We start from the raw sequence: 7,083 nt of genomic DNA, 5'->3' as shown, positions 1-7,083 counted from the left end.
AAAAGCATGGTGATTCTCCAACAATCAAGAGTGCAACAAGCACTAGCAGTTTGCAGTAATTTCAAAGTCTTACCTCCAGAGTTCTAACAGTCTTTAATTGAAACTAATGTAATACCTACTGGCTTTACTATACTGTCTTTGTCTCTTCTTCTTTCAGCTGCTCCTATTGGGGTTGCTACAGTGGATCATCAATTTCCATATCTCCTGTCCTCTGTATCTTGCTCTGTCACACCCCCCACATGCACCTTGAATGTATCCATCACTCATATGGCAGACCTTACCTATCCTTACTTCCTCCTTGCTAATCTGTTGGACTTCCTGGTTTACTATCTCCTCATTATTCAACCTTCTTTCACTCATTCTCTTCATTCATCAACCTATCAAAGTATTCTTTCCATCTGCTCAACACACTCTCCTCACTTGTGAGTATGTTTTCATCATTATCCTTTATCATCCAAACCTGTTGCTCATCTTTCCCAACTTGGTCGCTATGTCTAGCCAATCAGTACAGGTCCTTTTCTCCCTCCTTAGTGTCCAAACTCTCATACAACTCATCATATGCCTTTTCTTTAGCCTTCGCCACCTCTCTTGTTCACCTTATGCCTTATCTCCTTGAACTCCTGTCTATTTTGTTCATCTCTCTGGCTATCCCACTTCTTCTTTGCCAACCTCTTCTTCTGTATACTCTTTCATACATCCATATTCCACCACCAGGTTTCTTTGTCCTCCTTTCACACCAAGCACCCTTCTAGCTGTCTCCCTTGCCACTTCTATTGTAGTTGCCTTGCCCAGATATCTGGCAACTCTTCACTGCCACCTTGTGCCTGTCTTCACCTCCTCCCTGAACTCCACCTTACAGTGTACCTTTTTTCAACACTCTGGACATACTGTTCCTTCAGAATAACCCCTACCCAAATGTTTCTCCCATCCATACCATGGTTGAACAATTTGAACCTGACTCCAATACACCTAGCCTTACTCCCCTTCCATCTGTTTTTTTTTTTTTTCACCTGTATTATTATCATTCTTTAATTTAATATTATTTATTGTATCAGTATGCTGCTGCTGAAGAATGTGAATTTCCCATTGGGATTAATAAAGTATCTATCTATCTATTTATCTATCTATCTATCTATCTGGTCTCTTGCATACATAATACTGTATATTAACCTTCCTTCTCTCCATCATATTGGCTAACTCTCTCCCTTTACCAGTCATACTGCCCACATTCAAAGTTCCTACTCTCACATCAACTCTCCTAACCTTCCTCCTCTACTCCTTGCTCCGGACACGCCTTCCCCCTCTTCTTCTTCAGCCAACAGTAGCCCAACTTCCCCCAGCATCCTGTTGGCTAATATTACTGGTGGTGGCCATTGTTAACCTGGGCCTTGACAGATCTGGTATGGATACCTGTATTGTTTTCCATAAATTGATCTAGCAAAATTTTACCCTGGATGCATTATAATCAGGTATATTTTTAACTTTATTCTCTAGTTGACTAATCTATAGTTCTGTCCTGTTCTGCATTGATTCTGATGTTTTGTAATTTCACATTTATTCTACAAAATTTGTTTTATTGTTTTTTTATTATGTGGTAAATTATCTTATACTTTATTCTATAAAGACCACTGTATGTCCTATGTGTAAGTTTCTGTATAAAATAAAATCTGAATGAATGATTGGAAAGAATAGCCAGTTAGGGTATCAGAGCATGAAACACATGATGTAACAGATTGGGATGTTTTGTAAGAATAGGTAAATTAGTATAAATGTTGCTCTCCATTAATTGTCATTTTTGCCAAAGCCTAAACTATTATAGAGTGTGAATGACATAGGACAGGGGAATCATTAAAAAAATGTTTACTTGTATGAAAAAATACATATATATGAGGACTGATTAAAAAGTTTTAAATCAGACCTGTGAAGACAAACATTGTGCATTGTATACTCAAATATACCTATTATAGGATTGCAAAGCTTTTCTAAATCACTTAAGTAAAACCTTTTGTCTTGCTTCTGCAACGACTCTTCTGTAGCTTAAAATATTTTCATCATTGGCATGTGTCCCATAGAGATGCCCTTGAGACTAGGGAACAGGTGGTAGTCACAAATAGCCAGGTAGAGAGACCAAACCCTAAACATCACAAAAAGAAATGCACACATAATTTTGCTGGCACTGGCTTGCACCTTGAATTTCTTGACTGTTGGAGAATCACCATTCTTTTGCAATTTAGTGTGTTGTTTGGACTTTTGGTCATAGTGAAACATTTATCCTTATTTATGTTTTCAATTTCTCCCAGCATGAATTCATTAGATTGAGATTCTCTTTGAAACATTGGATGTGGTTATGCATCATTTAAGGAGTCAGAATTTTGGGCACCAGTTCGCTCAAACCAGGCTCCTGTTTAATTGTTCATGAAGAATTGATGCAGCTGACCCATAACTTATTCCTATGGTGTTTTCTATCTCACGCACCATCACTTTTTCCTCAATATTTAGTTACAGTTTGCTGGCAACGTTTTCTCCTGACACTGATGTCAAAGGCCAACTAAACCTTGTGTCATTATCAACAGATGCACTGCCACAACAAAATGTTGTAGTTTGTTTCTTGACTGCAGCATATGGAGGTGACTGGTTGAGGTACACATTTATTAGATAGGAATGAATTGCTGAAGGCCTACTGTTCCCTAGTGTTAGAAATTCAATGAAAGCACAATTCTTTAGCATAGTACAGTTCTTGGCCCCCGTATTAACTTGGTTGTGAAACAAGAAACGTGCACTATAAACTTAAATGCTAGAAACTTATAATTCACATATTATTGTCCATTAGAGCTAATCTTTTGCTACTTACAAAATCACCGATGTAGAATAGCTTTTTCAGGTCTCCACTTAAAACATTTTGATCACCTCTGTATCCATCTTTTTGCTGTCACTCACTATCTGATAAATTACTGCCGAACTTACTATGCTTAGTTTGAAAATGTCTCTTCAAACTGAACTCCTTAAAAACAGTAAGATTGTCATGGCATAATAGGCACATGGCTTTACTTTCAATCATCTTCAATTTTACATTTTTTACAGTAGCACTCATTGTTAGAGATAACAAAATTTGAAAAATTATACAGCGCTCGGATGACACAACCGAATTAATCTAAGCAATCCAAACAGATGTGCGAGAATGTGTGTGCTTACATTGCAACCAGTCTTCCAACTACAATAAAATCGTTAGTGTACGCATATGGTTACACACAGTACAAAGTCCACTTCTGTAAACACAAGCTTCTGTTCGTACATGTGTAACATTATACATATGTGTGTGTGTAAAACTTTGTTTTTTCTGTTAGCCAAGGCAAGTCTTTAATTGCAAAACAAAACATCTAAATGGGTTATAGTTGTATATCTCACAGAATAGCTACATTGCAAAGTCTACAGTCAGTCCAAGGGGCTGACTTATACTATCTTTATGAAGGTCTGAATTATGATCATGGATACTTCACCATGCACACTAATGATATGTGTTCTCTTGAAATAATTCTTAATAATAAGCCTATTTGGAATGCAATGGATGGTGTAACAATAACTGCAGACCAGATGAGATGGCAACTTTAAAAAATCACTTAACTTTGAAGGGGAATTAGGTCCAAAGTAGATATTACACACACAAAAATTTCATTCATTAATGCTTGGGCTGTTTAGGCACTCTGTCCTTAAAATGTCTCAACATGTTACACACATTCATTTAACACACATGTAACTCTCATATAATTCTGTGCTGGACTTAGCTTTTCTTTCTTGAGATAAAATATGCTGTATGTTTACGATTGCCTTATTCTATGCTCATCGAAAGGATTAAATGAAGGATATGACACCATACTAAGCAGGTTAGTTGACTGAGAAACTTGTGAACTTCCAAACATCATCACCTGAGTGAAGCTCATGGTAGTCGACAATGTTCCCTTAAGTGTCACCCTGTGTCAAACAGGACAATAGAGAGTCTTGCTCCAGGCACAACATCACAGGGTGCATTCATTCTTCTTCTTGTCTGTTGGTGAGCTTCGTATTGCCATTGGACCCAGTGCTTAAATCTTTTACAGCTCTGCTTGTAATGTGGAAGAGAGTTATTTACAAATTGTAATTGTAGGTTAAAAAGTTATTTTCTTTAAAATCTAAGTGCTTGTTTTCCTAACATCCTTTTAATGTAGTCCATTTGTGTTGATAACCATGACAGGTGGTGCCTGGCTCTTCCCTCTGTGTTCTCAGCCCAAAATATAGCTTCACATTCAGATACTGGCCAAAATAAGGCAGTATCTGGATGTACTTTTGAAAAGGAAATTCTAAACAAAACCAATGTGCATAATCTTTTTAGTCATGCTCTTTTATACCATGTTGATGCGGCAATATCTGTCGGCATTATAGTTACTTTATTCCTAATACGTATTAATCTGGTCATTTCACTAACCTATAAATCCTAATTGTTTCTGAAATGTTACTGGAACTGAGTCTATTCTGATATCAAGAACAAACCACATTAACTTTAGTGACCAATAGGTGTGTCCAGCAATCAAAACACAAACTCTTTGAATAAGGTTCCCTCTTCAGACAGATGTTGACATTGAATAGGCACTTATTCCTCAGAGTCTAGCTTCTTATCCTCTATGCAACACTGCCTCACAGATAACCATTCTGTTAATATTACACTGTGTATCCCTCCTCGATAGCTCACTTAGCTCGCAGTCAGTCCATGGGTATATTCCAACATGGTCAAAACTCTGGCCCTGAGATTTATTTATAGCTATAGCAAATGCTAAAACTATTGGAAATTGTCATCTATGCAGGGTGACTAGTAATCTACATGCTGAAGTATCACCAGTATTTAACTTAATACGCACAAGGAATACAACTTCTCCTGCATGATCATCAATCATGATTTAGCTGGCAATTGAATGTTTATACAGTTTTACAATTTGTAAGTGTGTGCCATTACATAGGCTTTTTTCATCGACTACTAACACATAACTGAACTACTATTGTTCTTAGTGGAGAGGATGTACTGTATAAAAGGTATTTTGTTTGACTAATGCATGTTTAATTGGTTGTATTGATATGAGAGTATCATTGTTGTATTCTCCTAATGAAGACAAAAAAATGGTATATAGATGTATACTGTATGATGTACGGTTTTGAAGAAAAATGTTGCATGAAAATGTCACATGAAAACGTTGCACAATATTGCTAATCTTTATATCTTTGCAATTAACCAGAAAAAATGAGTGTCTGAAAATGAATCCTCTTGTGTAATCAATATGCATTATTACAACATAGAAGAAAGAAATGCAGTCAGGATGGTCTAATCTTTCTCCAGTATTATAAGCTACTACAATTATAAGTGGCACCTTCTGTCAGGTGTTTAATGACTACAGTAACAGATGTTAAAGTTTAACAAATTATAGTTAAAGGCAACCTACAAATTGGCCTGCAGTTCTGAACTAGTGCAGAGTGTTGGACCTAATTCACATAGCTGATTCAAAAAACAGTGCTGCATTGATGTTATATTAAATATATGCATTGCAAATTCTTTATAAAAACAGATTTAAGGAACATTCCAGGGCAAAAAAAAATGTCATTATTTCGGTGTTTCTAGCATCATCCTCTGCACATATAAACAGTATTGTATTATTATTATATACACATATAATATTATGTTCCAATGAACTTCATACACTTCTCACTTTCTTTCATTCTTTACTGAACCCACTTATTTCACTGCAAGATTAGTGTAAGAATTGGCCCATCCTGGCAGAAATAAGCCCAGGGCAGGAAACAATCCTAGATGGGACAACACCCCATCACACAGCATACTCACCCAGATTGATGCATAGCCTGACAATTTAAAACAGTTAACATGAAATATAAATCTTTGGGATATAAAGGGAACTTGACTAGGCAGAGAAAAAACATATTTTATTAATATATAATGTAAACATTAAAAACAGAACAAAATGCAACTTCTATATTTAATAAGGTTAACAAACCTGAATAAACCTTGTTCTGGGCAGAAAATAATATAACTTAGAATTCTGGTTTCAAAGAAGTGTCAAGATACTGTATCTTTCACTGCAAAAACACTTTGTGAATAATAGACATGGGTTGACATTGATTTATTTAGTTTTAGACCACGTTGAACTCTTTTTCAGGTACTCATGCTCTCGCTTTCTGCTGTCTATAAGTGTGGCTAATTAGTTTTTTAAACACTTTCTGGTAAATTGGATATTTTAAACTGTTCTGAAGTGATTATAATCAGTGTTTTCAAACCAGTACTGAAATAACATAAAATTATATTTTTTAAGGAAAACAATTGTTTCTATACAGTATATATATTTCTTTGCATTAACATGTTGAAGTAATATGAATGACAAAGTAAATGAATGCACAGTATCTACAGTACATATATTTTCCTTATCTCCGAAAAGCCTGTAGGTGGCAGCACATGTACAATGTTAATGCTACTTCTGCTCAGGAGAAAGAAATTTGTATGAAATCTTCACACAGATTTCCATTGCATGGATGCAGAGACAGAATAGTATTTAGAAGCGGCTAATGAACAAAACAGGTAATTGTTTAATTTCTTACTTGTAAGTATACCGTATATAAAAAGAGCTACAGAACAAATGCATAACAAAATAAAGAGGAAACTTACTCCCATGACGAGCTACAAAAAACAGAAACACGTTTCTGCTGTAAAATATTAGTATTTAATATGTCTATATTTATTTTACCCCCTCCACCCCCACTCTTTTATCACATCCATGTCTAAGACAACCTGCTTGTAGAAACTTATTAAGGTATCAGTAGTTTACAGAAAGATGAGCATTATTCTGTACAGGTTATAAATATAACGGGTAAATCTTAACACTTTCCAATGGAATTTCAATTGGGCATGCAGTCGTCTTTGCTGTACTCCTTAACTGGCACAGAATGCATCCTTGTCTGTGGAAAATGTGAGGACACGTGGGAGATCAATCAATGCCAATCGGACTGAGGCCAGATGTATAATCAGGTCCCCATCTATTTGCTGTCGAGGAC

The sequence above is a fragment of the Erpetoichthys calabaricus genome, chromosome 11 (assembly GCF_900747795.2).
Source record: "Erpetoichthys calabaricus chromosome 11, fErpCal1.3, whole genome shotgun sequence".
NCBI lineage: Eukaryota > Metazoa > Chordata > Cladistia > Polypteriformes > Polypteridae > Erpetoichthys > Erpetoichthys calabaricus.
This window is presented reverse-complemented; position numbering follows the sequence as displayed.